The 24,242-nt window shown below is 44.0% G+C and overlaps 1 pseudogene; it reads left to right on the forward strand.

Annotated features, from left to right (window-relative positions):
- LOC142209930 (uncharacterized) overlaps positions 1-24,242 on the forward strand; it is a 520,021-nt pseudogene that overhangs the window by 451,653 nt on the left and 44,126 nt on the right.

Genomic DNA, 24,242 nt, shown 5'->3' on the forward strand with positions numbered 1-24,242 from the left:
CACTGACAGAGCTGACCTGTCCAGACCAAACCTACAAAGCAGGAACTGTGTCACATGTTGTTGCCAAGGCGGGAGTCTGGTAGCCAGGCTCCTGTATAGTCAGGGAACAGTTTTCTTATGTTTAGTTAGTTCTCAGCCGAGAAGGTTTTTGTTTTGTTTATTTGTGCCTTTGCAAAGGCAATGTACATACTACAAGTGAATAAAGACTGAACTTATTTGCAACCCAGTGTCTGTGTCCCTGTTTACTGCACTGCTACCGAGCATCTACCTGAGCGGTTCCCCACATCTCCTTCTTAATCCACCCTAAACCACCCAACTAATAATTCTAAATCAAAAGTGACAAGTGATATCGTATATTGTGTCACTAAAACTCATAGACATGGAGATTATAGTCAGATTATTGCTCTCTCTAACAAATAGCAATATATTCCCATTTAATATTCACAATTGAAGGAACATATAAACTGTATTAAAAAATGGAGTGGTGAAGAAACTGTAACCACTACCCCTATAAATGCTTTAGCCCTTGATTACAGAGTCTCCATACAAACACTGTGTCGCTGTTTAACCATCCATTTCAGCCTAGTGTAACAGTGTATATAAAACAGGGATAATCACTGGACGATACGCTGAAAATTAAACCTCAAAGCCAGCGATCGCCGAATAGTGTAATTTCAGACACATATGAGGCACTGCTGACTCTTAAGGCCTTGAATCCCGGCGTGCTACTCCGAGTTAGTAGGGACACAAAAAAGACTAGCTACGTTGTCATGCTAATCTCTTAACAATAGCTTATTAAACCTTTACGTGTTTATCCCGAATTTTAGGGGTCATCAGGATTGTATAAGGCTAACACAAGATCCCTATCAGTTGCAAACGAAGATATAGCCATACATTTGCAGTGAAAACTGCATTTTCCGATAGACTCTGATGGTGAGTCTTGGATATGGTTCTTGCATTGTCTGTCCTGGCGCAATACAATTACTCTATCCCCCCATCATTATGAGTCCTGTGCTTTTTACACATTACCCTGAGTCTCCATATGTGTGTTTGTGTGTAGACATCCTATTTTTTACACCATTTTAATAGACAATATTAAAAGTTATATTTTATTTCATTCATATTTCGTCTATGTACACCATTCCCCTCTCTGTGAATTACTCAATTTTGAATGACTGGTGATCCACTGTGAGTTCCATCTCCATCAAGGGATCGCAGGTGAGTGATACCTTTTTTTTTTTTTTTTTTAAATAGGCTGCTAGCGGCCTATTTCCCTACCTTCCTGATCCTGCTTATGGTTGCCCCCCGCTTCCCCTTTTGCTATAGAATGCAGAAGAGGGGAGCAGAAGCGGCTGTGAGTAGGAGTGGGCCTGCTAACCCCAACAACTACCACTATTATGAGACCGGGGGAAGTGAAGAAACGTAATAAATACTGTTACTCACCTCTCCTGGATCCAATGTTACTCCTGAAAAGACCCCAGAGTATAATAATAGTTCATGGGTGGGCCACTAAGGGGTATAATAGAGGTTGGGTGGGCAACTGTGGGGCATAACAGAGGTTGCAGTGGTTCCTGCAACCTCTCTTATGCCCCACAGCGCCCCGTGCAACCTCTATTTTGCCCCACAAATGGCATTTCTCTGGAAAGACTGCAATTTTTCCTTTTCAATATCAGCTGCACATTCATTTATTGAAATTAAATGAATGCTATACTCAAGGGTTAAAAATGCTCGTTACCCACCTTGATAAATCCCTTGAGGGGTCTAGGTTCCAAAATGGGGTCACAAGTCTGCAGAATCCACTTTACTGGCAATTCAGGGGCTCTGCATAAGTGGCATGATGTCCAACCAAACCAAAATAGCACTCTTTCCCTTCTGTGCATAAACAGCAGTTTATACCCACATATGACATTAAGTCCATTATCCTGGGTACACCAGTGACATACATGTGGGTGTAAACTGCCATTTGGGCACATAGCAGGGCTCAGATGTGAAGCAGCGCTATGTGGCTTTTGAAGCATAGGTTTAGATGGTTGGATTTTGGACACCATGTCACATTTGCAGAGACCTTATAATTGCCCCTACGAAATGGAGTCACTTCTTGGAGAATTCCAGTTTACTGGCATCTCCAGGGCTCTGCAAAAACAACATGGCGTCCAGAAAGCCCCTCTAAATCTGTACTCCAAAAATTAAAAAGTGCAGTGCTCCTTCCCTTCTGAGCCCTGCTGTGTGCCCAAGCAGCAATTTACACCCACATATAACTTTTTATACCCAGGATGGCCCACTTAATATTTTTAGGAGTGCAGGTCTCTGATGACTCAAAGTGGATACAATGTATTGGACACCAAAATGGCATATTTCTTTAAAAATGTAAATTTTCATATGGTACATTAATTTTTGGGAAGCATTTTTGGGCTGAAAATGATAATACGCCTTGGGAAATTCCTTGAGGGGTGTAGTCTCTAAAATGGCGTCACTTTTGACAGATTTACATTGTATTGGTACTTTAGGGGCTCTGCAAATACAATATGGTACCTGAAAACTATTCCAGCAAAATCTGCTTTCTAAAAGCAAAATAGTGCTCTTTCCATTCTGATCCCGACCATGTCCCCATACAGCAGATTACAACCACACATAGGGTATTGCTGTGTTCAGGAGAGATTGTGTAACAAGCTTTGAGGGGTTTTCTCTTTTTTAACCCCTTGTGAAAATGAAAACTTTGGGGATAAGTGATGTTTTAGAAATTTTCAATTGTTGTACTTCCTGAGAATGAACTGTAAGCCGATGGCCAGCAAAATAATGGAGGGGGTGTATATCTCGCCAAGACTACTCAGGTGGGCAAGATGAGAGAAAGTCCAGGAATGACTTGTTCTCAGCAGACAGCTTTTGTCTGCTGAGCATTTTGTTACATGCTCAGTATTGGGCTGGATTTTTTAGGAATGGCAGGTAGGATTGGCAGTGGGACCTGTCATTCCACACCCACTCCAGTCCACACATTGTGGATGTTTCTGCAGCGTGTCAGCTGTTGTGGATTGCCCTCATCAAGGAGGTTTAAAAGGTCAGCTCCAGCAGCAAGACTTTGGACAGAGATGGGCTACAGGGCCAGCTGGAAGGTCACACAGTGGGAGCTGTGTCTTATACCATTCAATTTTGCTATTGAATCTGCCATTATAGGTGAGATAACCTATTTATGTGTGTAATTAGAGCCTAGCCGGGCAGGTATTTATTTTGTATTGTTTTTTTGTCTTTTTTTGTTGCTATACTGTTTCTTGTGGAGTAAAAATAAAACTAACTTTTTGGACTAAGAATCTGTACTTCTGTGTCCATGCCACCCCACCTAGCAACCTCAGACCCTGACAGAACATAAAGTTTTTGATGACTTAGCTCGCACATTTCAGTCTCAGGCATATATTGCATCCAAGAGTGATGTGACCTTGAATCAGGCTTTAATGTGTTCCTCCTCTTGTAATTTACCACAGGTCCTTTCTGGACTGTCAACCATGTTTCCTTCATCTTCTTCAAGATCTTTATAGTAGTGAGGTGGTGTCTGCAGAGAAACTTATTTCTCCTAGTCAGAACAGTCTTCCTCCTTTTTTTGATGAACTAGCTGAGAACAGCCGGCATTGTTTGCAGTAAAGGAGACATAGAGAGACATGACTGTTAGTAAAAATGATGAAGGTGTGCAGTAATCCCATGGCTTTTGTGGATAGAACCTGTTTATCAGGTCAGGGTGACAAGGTGACATCAGAGATATAGGGTGGCAGCAGTGATGATAGTAACGATTTCAGCTAATTCGCAGTCCCAACAACCCAAAGGCCTGCTTGGGACAGAAGCTCATGGATGGGAGTTGAGACACTGGTGTTGGTAGCAGCAACTACATACAGTTATCAATTTTTTTGAGCAAGGACAAATTTAGGAACAACATCTCTACGTACTCCCATGAAAAGGCATCACCAGCTTATTTAGCAAAATAGACTTAGCAGTGGCATTGACAGGACAAGTGAGCAAAACCGTCATAGTCCTTGTCCCCGTGATCTTACTTGTAGACAGGCCTTGTAGTTACGTAGCTGCCATTATATCACCAGACTGCCAAAAGTGGAAGTCGGGGGTCATCTAAGTAATAGTGACCTCAAGATGCTAAGTTTTCATGTACACTTTAAAAAGCTGTTTAGTAGAGTGGTACAAAACCACAAAACTTTGGACTTTTTCATAAACATCCTAAATAGGGCCAGCGAGAGACATATTTTTAATTCCCAATTTGTATTGATTTTTTTTTTTTTACACTAACAAAGAAGAAAATGCAACATAAAATGAAGTCACCATTTAGAAGTATAGGAAAGTTTGAACATAAATTGTACATTAATGGAGTATGTCGGAGATCCTAATTTATCCGCATAGAGTCACACAAATAACACAATCTCAGCATGTAGGAGTAACTGGTTCCAGAACAAAAAGCTGCAAAACAGCAGTCTTAGATGTGACTAAAATAAGACAGTTTCACGGCCAAACGTACACCCCCCAGGGAAAAGAGACAGGGAGGGGAGGTGGGTGAATAGGGTGATAATGGGGAGAGGTGGGAAAAAAAGAGACCAAGATAGAAACAAGCGAAGTATTAGAAAAGGAAGAAGAAAACCGAAAGTAAGAAGAAGAGAGAGAGATATGCCAACCAAGGAGACCAGATCTTTAAGAAGCGGTCAAGTGTTCTATTAGCCCAACTCAACAGCTCTTCAAACCTGGCTATCTGATTAACTTTCTCCTTCCACTGGACTATCATAGGGGCAGTGGTTTGCAACCAATAGAGTGGTACTAGGGCTTTCGCAGCTGTCAAAAGATGAGAGATAAGGAGATGCTTCTTCGGTTTATAAACAGCAGATGGAAGGGATAGGAAGAGACTAGCCCCAGTGAGTTCAAAGTCCAGGTCACCCAAGTTCCTGATGGTATCCTGGATCTTATCCCAATAGGGTCAGATCTCAGGACAGGTCCACTAGATGTGGAGATAAGTCTCCAAGGGGCCTGAACATCTCCAGCAATTGTCTGAAGCACATAGATTCAGCCAGTGATGCCACGTCAGTGTTCTATACCAGTGAGATAGCAACTTATAATGGCACTCTTGGATCCATATGCACCTAGAGAAGCCATGAGAATGATTAAGGACGAATTCAATTTTCTCTTCAGTTAGAGAAATCTGCAGGTCCTCCTCCGATGCAAATATGAATGTTGGCTTGCGGTGGGCATATGGGTCAACATAATGACGAAGTAGTCTGGAGGTTTTCCTCAAGAGTGAAGTTTTAGATACGAGCATTTTCTCAAATTCCGTGAGCTGATGGAGTATCTTATACTGTTGGGCGAATGAGTCCAAATAGGCTTTTATATGATGCCTATGTAGGAATGACAAAGAAATGTCTGGGAGCAATCCCAAAATGTCTTTCACAGACATGAGGCCAGAGTCTGTGGTGATATCACGTAAGGTTAAGGAGTTCAATCTGGTCCATAGAAAGCCATAAGGATTGGCTCCCTTCCCTAAGAGAGATGGAATCAAGCCTACAGGCATAAGTGGAGAAGGGCATAGAGCTAACGGTGCACCCAGTTCTGACCAAACCTCCTGTGGGCCCTGTAGAAGTGAACAAGAGTCGAGTCCTCTCCCTGAGGTGAACGATGGGATCCAGAGGTCGGCAAGGAAAGATGTTGACCACGATTGCCGAAAGAGACTAGCTAGGAGCAAGGACCTAAGGGGAGCCACTAATTCTATCCAACATGACAATTGAACGACTATGTAGAATTTGTGCATGTCTCGGAGACCAATGCCACCCTCATGACTGCTTTTAGTTAATTTATTCCAAGCCTAGGGATTTTCATGGAATTGAAGAAACAGCACGGAAGTGGAATTGGCAACATGGAAATTTTATAGAGTATCTTTGGAACTAAATAAGTCAGAACCAAGTTCTTCCTCCCGAACCATGACAAAGGAAGAGTGGTATGAGCCAGCAAATAATGAGAGACATATACCATATGGGTATAAGGGGGTTAGAAATCAGAGAAAACCAATGTGGTTGACGTAAATGGTAAAGAATGCAATGAGGAATAAAAATGAAAAAGTTTTCAATACTAAAACAAGAAAGTAATGAGTAAAAAATTATACAGAAAAATAAATTGTGTAAAAGACAAAGGTGGCAAAATTCAAGGCAAAGTCAATAATAGGCAATGAAAGTAAAAATAATCCCAAACTTATAACTACATAAAAATTAATAAACTCAAAACTGACAATGTGGGCATTCTCAATGTGCTCCATACACATAATATACATCATACACGCACAGCTGTGCTCCATACACATCATACACACATGGCTCTACTCCGTACACATCATACACACATGGCTCTGCTCCGTACACATCATACACACATGGCTCTGCTCCGTACACATCATACACACATGGCTCTGCTCCGTACACATCGTACACACACGGCTCTGCCCCATACACATCTTACACACAAGGCTCTGCTCCATACACATTATACACACACGGCTCTGCTCCATACACATCATACACACACAGCTCTGCTCCATACACATCATACACACACGGCTCTGCTCCATACACATCATACACACACGGCTCTGCTCCATACACATCTTACACACACGACTCTGCTCCGTACACGTCATACACTCACAGCTCTGCTCCATACACATCATACACACACAGTTCTGCTCCAATGGCTACCGACCTGTAGCATTGACATCTCACCTGATGAAGGTCCTAGAGACATTGGTCCTGACACATCTATGCCCTCTAGTGTTTTCTGCTCTGGACCCCCTCCAGTTTGCCTATCGGCCGGGCATTGGGGTGGATGATGCCATCCTCCACCTTCTTCACAGAGCTCACTCTCACCTAGACAAACCATGAAAAAAAATATTGAGAGAAGGCCTCAGTAGTTGATACCTTTTTTAATGGCTAACTTAAAAAAAATTTGATGACTTATTTTGAGCTTTCGGGACTACTAGGAAATATGTCATCAAAATTTTTTTTAAGTTAGCCATTAAAAACGGTATCAACTACTGAGGACTTCTCTCAAAAAATGTTTTCATTTCATATCCACTGGCTAACATGGTACAAGGATATTTTTTCTTATACTAGATAAACCAGGGAACACTGGTACAGTTCTTTCCCCTTTCTTCTTCCCACTGTACACTGCTGACTTTAGGCACAACTCATCCAGCTGTTACTTACAGAAGTACTCCGATGACTCTCCAATAGTAGGCCTCATCACTGATGGTGACGATAGGGAATACAGAGACTTAAACCAGGATTTTGTGGAATGGTGTCAGCAGAACCACTTCAGGATTAATGCTGGGAAGACCAAGGAGGTGGTGGTGGACTCTAGTAAGCGGTGACGTCACTACATCGCTTCATCTGCACCGGGCACGAGAATGCAACTACTGGAGAAAATGTCAGCTGCTCCAGTCATCGGGGGATTGGGATAAGGTGAGTATAAGATTTATTGTTTTTTGTTTTAAAGGCAAAGGGGGCACTTACTTCTTTACATGGACACATTATTTATAGGAGGGTATTATCTATAATGGGGGAACTATTATTTTTAAGGAGGCCGATTATAAAGGGGGAATTATTATTTCTAAGGGGAGTATATTATTAAAATGGGAAAATATTATAAACAATAGTTCCCCCTTAAAAAAGTCCTTAAAAATAAGTTTGTCCCACATAAAAGTTCTCTAGTAAATGTAGAACTATTATTTATAACAGGGAGGGGGGCTATTAGTTATAAAAGGGGACTATTATTTAGAAGAAGCCTTGCAGCGTTTTTTTCTTTGCATTTTTCAAGCAGAAAGGGAACAGAATCCTCGAACGGAGTTCCAGCACTGGTGTGAATATAGCCTTAGGTTCCCTTTTAAATAATTGCCCCTGCTTATAAATAATGACCGCCTTATAAATACTATCGATAAGGGGGCAGTTACCTGTGAACAGGAAATATTATTTATAAGGGGGGGCTATTATTTATAAGTGTAGGGTCATGGCCACATATACTGTATGGGGACAGTAAGAAGGAATTATACTATGTGGGGGCCATTTTTAATTTTGGTGGGTCGGGTATGTTTCAAGCTGAGTTCACACGGGGTATTTTGGTCAGGATTTTGAGGCTGTATCTGCCTTAAAATCCTAACCAAAAAGACGGCTCCCATTGAAATTCCGGACCAAAAAACCCCGTATGAACCCGGCATAAGTGTTGGTGATGAGGGGGGCCCACTTATAAAACTTTTGCACTGGGACCACCAGTGGGTTAAAATGGCCCTGACTGACACGTACACTGCAGCTCATCCAGCACAGCAGTAACTCGGTAACATCTTATCATATGATCACTTGACTCCTCCCACTGATCACATGTCTATGACATCATCACAGGTCCTTTAGCTCTTCCAGGACAACAGCAGTAGATTCCTCCTCTCCTATATATATATATATAGTGTACAGGTGGAGGTAAGTGTGTATATATATATATATATATATATATATATATATATATATATATATATATATATATAATGTGTGCGTATAGTCACGGTCATTGTTAGGATTACTGAGCCACATCAGCCCACACATGTCCAAATTTGCCCCTTTAGTGTAACATCTCTGCCTGTTCGGGTCACTGCGCCGCCCTCTGCTCGCATGCTGCGGCGCCGGAGGCGTGTGCAGTTTGACAATCTGCTTAAGGTTTTTAGTTGCACTGTGTGAACACGGCTCTAGTCCTTGTTTAAAGTGAGCCTTTAGCGCGGACTCACACCAACCTGCCGTTACACTGTACTTACGGAACTCAGAGCAATACTCCTCTGCAGAGCGTTTTCCCTGCCGCATGGTGAGGAGTTGCGATTCCGCAAGCGCAATGTGGTCTGGCTCAGCATAGATAGAGCCCAGGGACTTAAAATTTTTTTTCCAGATCAACCCACTCCTCAGCCTCAGCAGGGAGTTTAAGGGCCCAAGCTTGTGGGTCCCCCTGTAAAAGAGATAGGTACTATTCCGTTATCGGGCCAGCAGCAGCGCAGTTCAGCAGCAGCTTTCGGGACAGCAGTTCAGCAGCGGGAATTACAATGACATCCGAGGACTGCTGGCCCGATGCTTGTGCCCAGTAACCAGTACATCGATGACCCCCCTCCCCCATCCTTCTCCTCCTGCCAGTGCTGCCCCCCAGCTCTCCTTACATCTTCCCCGTACCCTCTCCCCGCCACACGACTAGGCCTCACCTCAGCGCTAGTACCGAGACCGAAAGGAAAGACACCGGGGCTCAATCCAGGCCCTGACAAGAAACACGCCGACTATAGGAACGGTGAGCTACAGCGAGCCGGAGGGACAAACTTTCTGCAGCGTCCGGCGGCTATCTAGTAGCATTCATTGCTCAAGATTTACGGTGAGGCCTATTACAGGGAGAGGGTACGGGGCAGATGTAAGAAGAGCTGGGGGGCAGCACTGGAAGGAAGAGGAGGATGAGGGCATCGATCGATGTACTGCCTACTACACACAAGCACGGCCTCTATCATCGGGCCAGCATCGGCTTAGTCATGTGGCGGGGAGAGGGTACGGGGTAGATGTAAGGAGAGCTGGGGGGCAGCACTGGAAGGAGGAGGAGATGGAGGGGGGGTCATTGATGTACTGGCTACTGGGCACAAGCATCGGGCCAGCAGTCCTCGGATGTCATTGTAATTCCCGCTGCTGAACTGAACTGCTGTCCCGAAAGCTGGTGCTGAAATGCGCTGCTGCTGGCCCGATAACGGAATAGTACCAAGAGATATAACCACTCCCACCATTTGGGCCTGAGTAGCATGTGGATTAACACGGAAGTACAGGCGACAAGACTCCCTGAAAGTTTCAAATTTTGCACGGTCCCCTGAAAAACGGTCCGGGAGTAGCATCTTGACCTTATAAGGTGCCAAAACAGCTGGGGATGGTGCAGCAGCCTCAGTTAGGGTCTGAACCTGTTTAGCAAGCTCAGCTACCAGGCCTGTCAATCCCTCCAACTTTGCTGCAAGGCACTGGATAGGATCCATGCTTATCTGTAGGGAAGCAATGGATGTAGGTTTTAGGCCAGTTATTCTGTTAGGGAATAGCAGATGATAATTCCCCAGAAGCTGCTGGTGAACCCTGGAGGGAGGGGCACAAGCGACAGTGAGCCCTAAACTGAAGCCCCCCGCTTTCCCTTCCTATTGCCAGACCCTATCCTAGGTGATAGGCGACAACCACGAGGACAAACCCTCCCTGAATACGTGAAACACAAAACGCAGACAAGACGCACAACAACAAAGGGAGGTCAGGTAGCCAGGGTTCGGTAACAAGAGAGCGATGCAGTGCCAAATCGGAGTCAAGAGGATAGTCAGTAGGAAAGCCAGAGGTCAAGGATCAGCATACAAGTAAATAAACGCAAGAGAAACCAGAAAGCTAGAGGCAATAACCGGCACCAGTGTGACTGTGAGCCAAGACTAAATAGGGAAGGAAGAACCCGCCCAGAACCTGACAGGAAGAAAAGCTGTCAATCACAGGCAAGACAGATTAACCACTTAATGAACAGAGGGAACCTTGGCAGAAGACGGGTGTGGTGCAAATCCAATTAAGGACTAGAGCCGTGTTCACACAGTGCAACTAAAAACCTTAAGCAGATTGTCAAACTGCACACGCCTCCGACGCCGCAGCATGCGAGCAGAGGGCGGCGCAGTGACCCGAACAGGCAGAGATGTTACATTTAGTAGCCCAGACATGGCATTGTGGTCAACACACAGTGTAATGTCCCAGTCATTTATGTCCTAGATATTATAATGTCCCGCCTTGTTTAGTTCCCCATAGTATAATGCCCCCTCATTGTGCTCCCCACAGTATAATGCCCCCTCATTGTGCTCCCCACAGTATAATGTCTTCTCCTTGTGATCCCCATAGAAAAATGCAGAAATAAAAAAATAACTAACAATCCCCTCACCCTATTTCCCCCCATTTCCCCTCCTCCCTGCAGTCCACTCTGATCTCTGCTTCCGGTGGTTTACGAGCAGACGGTACAATATCTTGACATCACCTATTCACAACGTAGTTTACCTGCAAAATCTTTGTCATACTAGAGGCCCCATATACTGCGTCAGTAATAACCTGTCAGACAATCTATTAGGCTATGGCTTAGACCACAAACTGTCATGGCCACCTACTTGCTGTGCTGTGTCACTGTTGATTCCCATGCTTAAAAGGGCTCTATCAGCAAAATTATACTAATAGAGCCCCACACATGCATGAATAGCCTTTAAAAAGGCTATTCAGGCACCGTAAATGTTATACAAGTTGTACAAAAATATATTCCAGTCCGCACTCCTGAGATGTCCTTTTAAAATTTAACTTTTAATCTTTTATGTAAAAATGGGCAGGTACAATGCAAACAAACGTGACAGTGAAGACACACAAAAAGTGTTTTTAAAAACCCATAATATGGATCTGGCTGACGCGTTTCTGGGTATGCTTACCCCTTAGTCATAGCCTCATAAACTACTAACATTCTCTGTCTTAAAGGGGTATTCCCACCTCGCATACTCACCAGTCTTCACTGCTGTAAAATCTTCTTTCTTCCTGGTTTCTTGCATCATTTGGTGGGCGGGATTTCACACGCAACCTGCCGTTTAGCTCCACCCCCAAATTAGTGTGTAGCTCCGCACACCCATATTGGACTATGAAGTAAAGGCAGTACCAACTCCATTCTGTGTTACATACAGAGACTGCCTGTCTCTGCCATAATGAACACAATTGAATTAGCTAGCCTGATAACTGGGAGAACAGAAGAAATGAAAGCAGCTCCTCTCCCCTATCTGAAAGCAGTAAGCTAGGTCACATGGTGTAGACACAGGAATAGCCAGAAACATAGGCTCGCTCCCGTGCACTTAGCCCCTCCTCCCTCCCCCCTGAGAGCAGGCAGATACATCACTTGACTTTTGAGCAGATAAGTCAGGGCTGTGTCAACAATGAATTGAATAAAGTAAGATAGTGGACAAACAAAGCAGTTTATTTAGGAAAAGTCTTAAATCCACATTAACAAGCAGTATAGATAGGATCCTTGTAATGGGACAACCCCTTTAAAAAAGGCTATTCTTCTACCTTTAGATGTCTTCTCCACGCCGCTGTTCGGTAGAAATTCCACCATCTCTATCTTCACCTTGAACAGCCTCTTCCTGCATCTTCTTCTGGTGCTCGCTTCAAACTTCTAGACATGCGCAGTTGACTCTGCCATCAGGCCTCGGGCAGAGCCGACTACGTATTCCTGCAACCATTTTCTTGTGGCCGCTTACCCCAGCTTACTGTGTAAGTGGCCACAGGAAAATTGCCGCAGGCATGCGCAGTAAGCTCTGCCCAAGGCCTGATGGCAGAGCGGACTGTGCATGCCTAGAAGTTTGAAGCGAGTGCCCAAAGAAGACAAAGGGAGAGGCTGTTCGAGGTGAAGATAGAGGCGGCGCTGGAGATTTCTCTCAAAGCATTGGGGACACCCTCAGTGCTATGAGAGAACTCATTTGCATACAGAAGAAAACTGAGATTTCTACCGAACGGTGGCACGGAGAAAGCATCAAAAGGTAGCAGAAGAATAGCCTTTCTTAAAGCTATTTCTACATTTTTAGGGAGAAAATATTGCATTTTAATGATTGAATCCCTTTAAACACGCCCCGACGCGTGTTTCGCCATCTCTTGACTTATCTTCTTTTCATTCATGTTTCATTCACGATCCTCTCAGTGGATAAAGACAAGATGGCGGAGAAAATTTTACATCTCACCTTAGAGATCCTGTACCAGCTTACTGGAGAGGTGAGAGATTCTGATGATGTCACATTACATCATTCTTATCTATAGTAATAACAGATGATATGACTGGAGAGGTGAGGGACTCTGGGAATGGATGGAGTGATATTTATTAATGTGTCTCTCCATAACCAGGATTACACAGTAGTGAAGAAGACCTCTAGTGGGCGCTGTCAGGCTCCTGTATCTGAAGGATGGGGGAGAACCCTGAGCCCAATCCCGGGGCCTCCACCTCACTCCCTGATACATGAGGAGATCAATGGACAGAAGATCCTAGAACTCACCAACAAGATGATTGAGCTGCTGACTGGAGAGGTGACACTGCTGGGAATGCTGGGACATTATACAGGAGCGCTATGAAGGGATCTGCTGATGACTGTATCATTGTGTTGTCAGGTTCCTATAAGGTGTCAGGATGTCACTGTCTATTTCTCCATGGAGGAGTGGGAGTATTTAGAAGGACACAAAGATGTGTACAAGGAGGTGATGATGGAGGATCAGCAGCCCCTCACATCAGCAGGTAATAGACATGACTAAATACACACGGCCTCTCATTATCTGTATGGAAAGAATGAATTCAGTCCCTGTATGTGTTTCCTCCAGTTCCATCCAGTAAGAGAACATCACCGGAGAGATGTCCCAGTCCTCTTCTACCACAGGACTGTAAGGAAGAAAATGTCCTCCAGGATGATCAGGTAGATGGAGATAAGGTGACATGAAATCTTCCTCTGCCCTGTAGAAGGGCTGTGAAGGTCTCGTGGTCAGTCTGGTTTTATCCCACAGTATTAGATGTTTTCTACTTGAGTAATGAGAAAGGTGGAGATGGCAGGATAAAGATGACCATAGACATGACATGTTGTCTGGATCTTCTCACAGTTTTCTGGCTATGGAGGCTGCTGGTTGGAATAAGGAACCAACACGGTGGATTTATCCAGGAGACCTGCAGCTATTTGGTCAGATAACTCCTGCTGTCACTTTTGGTGGTCATGATAATGAATGATCTTTTCTTCTCCTATAAAACATCCCACGTGACTTCTCCATCCGTCTGGTGACTTTTACAATATTTGTTTCACAGCTTTTGCATCTGGGTGAAGATCTGAACATTATTATTGTTCCGGAGACATATGTGAGGGGTGATGAGAAGTGTAAGGAGGACATTCCTACAGGTTACTGGCCAGGTGAGTAGTAACTAAAGGTGAGGAATTGGTTCATAATGAGCCCGGTTCATTATTAATTTTTCAAACAAACACTTTGGGTTCAACCAAGCTTAAATCATTTAAAAAATTACTGCACATCTATTACAGGCTGCACAGAGCAGTAATACAAAGACAAGCCTGGGATCCGTCAATAGGCTTCTAGCTGTCATGGCAATGGATTTCCACCCCGGATACTGTTCCAGGGGCTTGTAATCTACCGCAAAACAGTTCCGTCCATGCACCCCTGAGAAAATAACATCTAAGTCAGCTTTGACTGAGGTGCTGGGGGGAGATTTATTGCTAGAGATCAGTATAGGCATTGCTTCTGGGTCTTTGTATAATACAGCGGAGACTCGATGACTATGGTGGCCGCTCATCTCCTTAGTGTCTTCCTTATTTAATTACCAGACATCTGCCGTACTGTTATAGTGGATATCGGGAAAGGGTTAAGTGCCTTAAATGTGAATGAATGGAAAACAGACACTGACGTTTTTTCTTCATATAAATCCTGAGCAGATTATACAGCGATAGGAAATGAAGTGATAGCACATTTACCAAATTTATTGTCACAACAGACCCCGTTTTTGGAAATTCCAACTCGCAGAATGCTGTGTCTTACTTTGTTGCTTTCACCATCTTATGTCACACTATGTAAGCACATTTGGCTCTGGAAAAATGAAAGTTACTTTGGTGGTTACTCTGGGCAATAAGCCAGTCTTGCTTTGATTTTTAGTCTCTGACCATTTACCACTGATGTTCCTAGAAGTACAGGTTGTTTGCTCACAATCGGGTAATAACAGAATTTGGGAACATGCTTTGTAATTTGTAGGAACATTTTCTATTACAAGTGTATAAAATATTAATACAATTTTTGAAGTTGCATTATTCATAAATAATAAAATATTTTTTGTTCTCGGCAGATGACTGTACCAGGAGCTCAGAGGGACATCTCATATCTTCAGATTATAAAGCAGATGATGGTGGTATCACACAAGATACATATGAAGAACATGTCATTATCCCAGATATACCCTCAGCCCTTCACAGCAAAGGTTTATCTTATGATCCATCACAATCTGTGATGCAAGATAAAATATGTAGAGTGGGTGTTGGGCATCAAAAACTTCACATAGGAGAAAAACCATATTCATGTTCAGAATGTGGGAAATGTTTTACATGTAAATATAATCTTGTTAATCATCAGATAGTTCACACAGGGGAGAAGCCATATTCATGTTCAGAATGTGGAAAATGTTTTAGACGTAAATCAAATCTTGTTACACATCAGAGAATTCACACAGGGGAGAAGCCATATTCATGTTCAGAATGTGGGAAAAGTTATAACCATATATCAAATCTCATTAAACATCAGAGAATTCACACAGGGGAGAAGCCATATTCATGCTCTGAGTGTGAGAAATGTTTCACACAGAAATCGGAGCTTGTAATACATCAGAGAATTCACACTGGAGAGCAGCCATTTTCATGTTCAGAGTGTGGGAAATACTTTATATGTAAATCAAAGCTTTCTAAACATCACAAAACTCACACAGGGGAGAAGCCATATTCATGTTCAGAATGTGGGAAAAATTTCAATAAGAAATCAAATCTTGTGATACATCAGAGAATTCACACAGGAGTGAAACCATATTCATGCTTAGTTTGTGGGAAATGTTTTAACCTGAAATCAGATCTTGAGATACATCAGAGAATTCATACAGGAGAGAAGCCATTTTCATGCTCAGAATGTGGGAAATGTTTTACATGTAAATCTCATCTTGTTAGTCATCAGAGAATCCACACAGGGATGAAGCCATATTCTTTTTCATGAATGTGGTAAATATTTTAGGCATTAATCAGGGCTTCTTAACTGGTGGACGGCTGGTAGTCCTAGACTCTGAAGTTCGGCCAATAGTAAAACTATGGCCGGCACTTCAGAGACACTTTGGTGGGGATCTGGAGCGAGTATTAGCTGTTACTGATAGCTCAGCTCCGACCGTACGTTTCAACCCTTTGGCATCCCAGGGTTTCTGCCATCTTGCCTTTCCCCTTGGCACCCCCCTCGGCGAGATTAGAGGAAGTGAGCCTATGCAGCTGCGTGGGTTGACTTCCTCTGTAGACTGCAAGACATGTCTATGCCGTGTCTTGCAGTCTATAGTACTGAACCATGAATTAATGGATTACCGTATATACTCAAGTATAAGCCAACTTTTTCAGAACAGGTTTTATGCTGAAAAAGCCCCCCTTGTCTTATACTCGAGTCAGGGTCTAACCAGCACCGCCCTGGAGACAACGCTGCTTCACCATTCACCTATCGGCAGCAGCGCTGCTCCAGCGGCCGCCCACAGTCAGCAGCGGGCCACGTAAGCTCAGGCCCGCACCCGACGTGTGTCTGCTTCCTGCCCAGTCTCCAGTCTAAAATCTCCAGACCACTTCTGCAGTTTGAAAATAATAGTAAGAGTGATTTTTCAAGTATTTATCCCTATCCTTGATGTAGTTTTCAGGCGCTATGTCTCATTTGCAAAGCCCCTAGAGTACTAAAACAATTGCATAACAAACTGTGAGATGTATTTTCTACTTTAACCCTTTGTGAATGTGTTAGTTTTAGCTCTAAATGAATGTGTTAGTGAAAAAAAATTAATGTCTAAATTTCAGCTCCATGTTATTTTTATTCTTATATAAAATTCTTAAAGGGTTAACAAACATCCCAAATGCTGTTTTGAATTATTTGAGGGGTGCAGTTTGGAAAATGTGGTGCTTTATGGGGGTTACTAATATATAAGCTTTTATAATCCTCTTCAGATCTGAAGTGGTCCCTAAAAAATTAGCTTGGGGAATTTTCTTGTAAATCTAGAAAATCGCTGTTACACTTGTAAGCTTTATAATGTCCAAAATAAATTAAAAGACAATCAAAAGATGATGCCAATGTAAAGCAGAGATATGGGAGATAATGTTTATTCATGTATTTGGTTGGTATGACTATCTGCCTGAAAAGCAGAGAATTTCACATTTTGAAAATTGCGACTTTTTTTCCAAATTTTCATCAAATTTCATCAAATGGAGGAGCGGAATAACAGCATCGCTTCTGCCACTGCTGGCTTCATGCAGGGCAGAAGCATAGCGATGTTGCTGGCTTCACCTGTGCCGGCGTCTAACTGTCCCCAGCATCCGCTGTAATAGAGAGGCGGATGCCGGGGACAGAGACGCCGGCACAGGTGAAGCCAGCAACATTGCTATGCTTCTGCCCTGCATGAAGCCAGCAGTGGCAGAAGCGATGCTGTTATTCCGCTCCATTCCGGGGTCACATATGCAAAGCCAAGCGGCGAGATGCCGCCGGCCATGCGTGCACGCTCATAGTCCAGTCTAGCCTTCACAATGTGAATACAGACCCGACACCCTGTCGGGTCTGTATTTGCATTGTGAAGGCTAGACTGGTGTATGAGCGCGCACGCAGGGCCGGCGGCATCTCGCCGCTTGGCTTTGCATATGTGACCCCGCCCACCAATGACGAAACAAAACCGGAAGACAGAAGATTTCAAAGAAACGAAGACTGGTGAGTATGCGATGTGGGAATACCCCTTTAAGGAGTTAAATAGATGTCATCCTCGGCCTCTGGTAATGGTGAGTCCTTTAGAAGAAAAACATCTTCGAAACGGAAACATCTCTCCTGCAGAGTTTTTGAGATACTGCCCCCTGACAGATATGAGTAGAACACCTGCCGTCAGTATCGTCTCAAGGGTCCCTCTGATAATCCATCCATAAAAGATGTGATAATTTGGGTAAAGGAATATGTCCAAGACTCAATGAAGGAGCTAAAGGATTCTATATCCTAAGAGGCCCAGACACACTGTACCATCTAGATCAGCAGTACAATTGGATGAGGAGTTCTGAGATCTAGATGAGATCTATTCTTCCTCTATAGATTCCTACCTGGAAACGCTCTTAAAAAAATTCAGAAGCTTATTAAATCCGTCAGGTCAGGTGACCTTGATGTTGATCCTGGGGAAGCTCCTGCGTCCACTTCTAGGGGTCCTAGGGCAATTACAGTTGATGCAAGTTTCAAAAAGCATTGATGGCTGAATGGAAGCACCTGGAGAAAGCCTTTGTACTATCCAAGGAATGTGAAACCTTTCTTTTTCTTATTTCTGAGGAACAATTTGAGAAATGGGATTCACCGCCAATAGTTGATCTGGAGATAACAGAATGCTCTCTTAGGTGATCTTATTCAGCTGCCTCTGTCCAATGCACTGTCGGGGTCATTTCTAGTGAGGAAGCTATGTTCCTCCCCTTTATAGCCATAACACCCGATAATTACTCTTTTTATAGTAGGCCAGGGAAGGTGAATTTTTATTTTTTTTAAAAAACACACTCGCCTGTCTCCAGTGCTTCAGTGTCTTCCAGTGGGTTCCGATGTTGCCACTCCGGGGGTGGAAGTCCTCGCCACACTGAGACGTCTCCTGTCCCTTTCCTTGGGCCACTGATTGGCCTCAGTGGGAATATGCGGCAGGGACTTTCCCAGGAAGAAAACACTAGAGCAGCAGGACAGGACCGAGTCGGGAGAAACCAGAGCAGTAGGGACAGGAGAGTGTTTTGTTTATTTTTTTTTCCCCTTCCCTGGCTTAATATAAAAAAAAAGGTTACCCTGGACAACCCTTTTAATGATTCCACCTTTTATAGGTATAATGCCCCACACTTACCCTTTATATAAATGATTCCCCCCTTTATATCTATAATGCCCCATAAATACTCCTCCCATCCTCCTTACAAAGAAAAAAAAATAAAAGTTGTATTTGCCTGTCTGCGATCCTTTGAAGGAGGGGGACGGAGCAGCCGCCTCCTCTTCTTAAGCTGCGCTCTATGCGCCGTAATCACACACAGGACGTTTGTGTCTCAGCACAGGAGGAGTGATGTTGTGACGCTATTGCATCCGCCTTTGCTGAGAAACAGACATCTTATCTCGTCTCTTGGCATCTTGTAAACCACAAGTCTGAGGTGTCTTTCTTTCCAAGATGGCACCATGTGAGTGACAGCCTGATGCAGATGCTGCAAGCTGAAGGCCACCTTTATCTTTCCTTTTCACTCTTTTTGTCTGTATTTCAAGAATCCTCTACTCAAGTACCCTTGCACTATGAATAGCTAAGTATTTGGAATGATAACACCTGCGGAGTTATCCTTTGTGTCTATTGTTTATGCTTGGAAGATGCCTGCAGTTGTCTAAATGGAACTTCCTGTGTACATGCAGAAGGCTTTGTTATAGCCTTGTTACCATCCCCCCACAAGCTAAGGGGAGCATGGACAACGAGAGGCAGACAAAGCATGGAGGAGACACTAGCATGAAATTGCAGACTCCTTCTTTCAAGGAAATCTTTAGGCGTCTATTGTTTATGCTTGGAAGATGCCTACGGTCAGCTGACTGGAAGTTCTTTTTCCTGTGGACACGTGGAGACTTTATTATAGCCTTTGTTACCATTCCCCCCATGAGTTAAGGAAGCATGGCAAGGAGATGCAGATAGTATGAAGGAATAATCAGCACCCTGTCTCCCTGTATGGCTTCAGCCTTCTTCTGGCGGCTAGAACATGTGACAGCGTAAGAGGATAAGAGGGGGATTGCAATGAAACATGGTGCACTTTTGGGGGATTTTTTTTGGTTAAGGAACAATAGTGCTGATACAAGATATCAAACTATCAGCTGTGAGCATGAGATCCTACTACCTACCAAAGGAACTACCACAAGTTATCATGATAGCTGCATTTGTCCCTCACCTCTGCAAAATAACTGATTCTACCTGTTATGTCTAAATACTGCCACCCTCCTCGCGTCCTCCAACACAGTTGGACTGTATTATCAACATCACTTCGCACAGACCCTACCCCAACGCACGTTTCGGCGATGCCCCGGAAGAAGGCATCGCCGAAATGTGCGTTGGGGTAGGGTCTCCCCTCACTGGTCTCTGATTAAGTCATCCACGGGTATGTGTCATTGCTATTTAGGGCCACTTAACTGACTCTATCCTACAACCTTGTTTTATACTTCTGCCTGTGGTTACGCTTTACCCTATATGCTGCCATTTACCCAGTAAGTCTATACACCATTATATACCGTTACTGTTGACTTTATGCAGCTCTTTTCTCACCACAGGCTTGCTATACCTTATGTAGGTAGCTGGCTATACACTGCTCATTTGCTACCATGCTGATTTAACCCTTACTTTGGACTATTGTACTGATTCTTACACTGTTAGGGTGCATTCACACAATGTCTTTTGGCACGTAACCTGGCACGTTTACGCCGTGGGAGCTTTTGCGGGCCGTATACACTCCCATTGATTTCAATGGGAGCCGGGATCGTATACGCGGCGCTATTTTGCGGTTGCAAAATCACGGCCGCAAAATAGCGCCGCGTATACGATCCCGGCTCCCATTGAAATCAATGGGAGCGTATACGGCCCGCAAAAGCTCCTGCGGCGTAGACGTGACACATTATGCGCCAAAAGACATTGTGTGAATGCACCCTTAGGCTGCCTTCACATGGAGTAACGCCGGGCTTGTAAAAATCTTCATTCACAGCCGTACACGCGAGCGCTGCGGAAGGCTCCCGAACACTTCCCATTCACTTCAATGGGAGCGCTCGTAACGCCGGCTTTATATTACTCCATGTGAAGGCAGCCTTATACTAATTCCTGTATTTGTATTATATGCTCATATTGTCACACTATATATTATATATTGGTACACTTGTCATGTTCCATTTGGAACTTTTGATAGCTCTGAATAACCGGCTATTTACTATACTTTAGCACTGATTATAACAGTTATTTATCCGGTAATCCATTGATTCGATGGTATTGCATGTCAGTTGACACCTACCTGGTTACCGGTCTCCAGTGTTTAGGTTGACCCCTTTTGTCTTTTGGTTACTTTCCTTCCCTGCTTTTAACATTATATTAATAAAGTATATTTAAATCTATATTGAGTATTCTTTTCAGTTTTTTATTTTTCTCTAGTTTATCCTGTATAGAAATACACTGGTCATGATGTGACCCATACAGAGGGAACGTGGTATGCTTTATGATTTTTCTGTTCCTTTGATGTTATGTTTGTCTTATAACTAGTATCTCTCTATCTGCCATGAGCGTGTATGTGTTCTCTCTTGCTATATACTACTGTACTATCCATGATGCTGTATCACACTGAATTTCCCCATTGTGGGACTATTAAAGGATTATCTTATCTTTCGGTTTTACAAGATAACACATCAGCAGGATGCATTTTAACTAGTGTCCTGGAGATGCCAATATAGTTAAAATTACAGAGAGTATTAATGACAGCCCCGGGGTGGACACCTACAGAGTCACATGTGGGCCCCTGGAAGATGAAGAGGAGAGGCCGTGAGCAAGAGCTGGGAGAGGTAAGTAACTAGGGTCTGTTACCAGACCCCCACTATAAAATGCAGGGGAAGTCCAGTAGGGCTCCCTAAAGGCACAGGGCCAACCGGTACCGGATTTGATGGTACCCCAGTGGGTAAATCTGACCTGGCTCTGCTCCATACACATACAGCTCTGCTCTATACACATCATACACACACTGCTCAGCTCCGTACACATCATACACACACAGCTCTACACCATACACACAGCTCTGCTCCGTACACATCATATACACACACAGCTCTGCTCTGTACACATCATATACACACAGATCTGCTCTATACACGTCATACACACACAGCTCTGCTCCATACACATCATACACACACAGCTCTGCTCTAAACACATCACACACACACAGCTCTGCTCCGTACACATCATACACACACAGCTCTGCTCCATACACATCATACACACACACAGCTCTGCTCTGTACACATCATATACACACACAGCTCTTCTTCGTACACATCATATACACACAGCTCTGCTCTATACACGTCATACACACACAGCTCTGCTCCATACACATCATACACACACAGCTCTGCTCTAAACACATCACACAAACACAGCTCTGCTCCGTACACATCATACACACACAGCTCTGCTCCATACACATCATACACACACAGCTCTGCTCTAAACACATCACACACACACGCAGCTCTGCTCCGTACACATCACACACACAGGTCTGCTCCATACACGTCATACACACACAGCTCTGCTCCATACACATCATACACACACAGCTCTGCTCCTTACACATCATACACACACAGCTCTGCTCCTTACACATCATACACACACAGCTCTGCTCCATACACAACATACACACACGGATCTGCTCCTTACACATCATACACACGGCTCTGCTCCTTACACATCATACACACATGGCTCTGCTCCTTACACATAATACACACACGGCTCTGCTCCTTACACATCATACACACACGGCTCTGCTCCTTACACATCATACACACACGGCTCTGCTCCTTACACATCATACACACACGGCTCTGCTCCTTACACATCATACACACACAGCTCTGCTGCATACACATCATACACACACAGCTCTGCTCCATATACATGATCAGGGCCAGCATTAAGGGGGGGCAAAATGGGCATTTGTCCAGTGCCCCAGCACATACAGGGGCCCCCTGGCGGTGGAATATTTCCCCTATTAATATAGAGAAAGTATATGTCTGGAGAACAGAGTGTGCAGCTGAAGCATCAAAGCAGGGGTTGGAAATCTGCAGATATTGATAGAGCACCAATGAGGGGGGTGAGGAAAACCCAGGAGGTGGAGCTTATCACTATACAGCACAAGGACTCTGCTGAGCTCCTGCCATTACATACTGCACAGAAGAGAAGGAGCAGAGGGGAGCTCTGAGGTAAAGTGAAAGTAAACAAAAGACACCAGGTACATGCTGGAGTTACTATGCCTATTACTGTCAGGCATTTGGGGTTATTTATTTAGTTTTAGTAACTCCATGTGCCTCACATTAATGGTAATTAACCCCATCATGTCCCTCACATTAACCCCTGTGTGCTTAACATAAGGGCTACTAATATGTGAGATATATGGAGGTACTAATAATGAAGATACCTTATTATTACCTCTATGTCCCTTACATATCAGTAACTCTTATTGAGGCACACGGGGGTTAATGTGAGGGACATGATGGGATTAAAGGGATCCTATCATTTAAACTCAATTTTTTCTGCCTATCACGTAGGAATAGCCTTAAGAAAGGCTATTCCTCTCCTACCTTTAGATGTCTTTTCCACGCTGCCATTCCGTAGAAATCCCGGTTTTCGACAGTATGCAAATTAGTTCTCTAGGAGCACTGGGGGCGTCCCAATGCTGTGAGAGAACTCTCCAGCGCCAACTTCATTCCTGGGCTGTGAGGAACACCCTCCTGACTGTACTGCTCCATAGCCTTGTACTGTCAGTGGGCGTTAGAGATATCGGTGCTGAAACTAACTGAACCAATATCTTGATGATGGCGAATACCAACAAAGTTGACACTTCACTGAATTCAGTTGGTTTTCTAGCAATATATAATACCGCACATCTCTGAGGACATGAAAGGTTCTCTTTACATGCACTTCAACTCCTTCAGTTCCCTGTTTGGGGAATCTTGCAGTAAGTGGCTGACGTGACAGTATTTAGTCCTGGTATAGCGGGTGATGTGACAGTATTTAGTCCTGGTATAGCGGTCAGCGCGTGACGTGACAGTATTTAGTCCTGGTATAGCGGACAGTGGGTGACATGACAGTATTTAGTCCTGGTATAGCGGTCAGCGGGTGACGTGACAGTATTTAGTCCTGGTATAGCGGGTGATGTGACAGTATTTAGTCCTAGTATAGCAGTCAGTGGGTGACGTGACAGTATTTAGTCCTGGTATAGCGGGTGACGTGACAGTATTTAGTCCTGGTATAGCGGTCAGTGAGTGATGTGACAGTATTTAGTCCTGGTATAGCGGTCAGTGAGTGACGTGACAGTATTTAGTCCTGGTATAGCGGTCAGTGGGTGACGTGACAGTATTTAGTCCTGGTATAGCAGTCAGTGGCTGATGTGACAGTATTTAGTCCTGGTATAGTGGTCAGTGGGTGACGTGACAGTATTTAGTCCTGGTATAGTGGTCAGTGGCTGACGTGACAGTATTTAGTCCTGGTATAGTGGTCAGTGGCTGACGTGACAGTATTTAGTCCTAATATAGCGGTCAGTGGCTGACGTGACAGTATTTAGTCCTGGTATAGCGGTCAGTGAGTGACGTGACAGT

Source organism: Leptodactylus fuscus, chromosome 6 (assembly GCF_031893055.1).
Source record: "Leptodactylus fuscus isolate aLepFus1 chromosome 6, aLepFus1.hap2, whole genome shotgun sequence".
Taxonomy (NCBI): Eukaryota; Metazoa; Chordata; class Amphibia; order Anura; family Leptodactylidae; genus Leptodactylus; species Leptodactylus fuscus.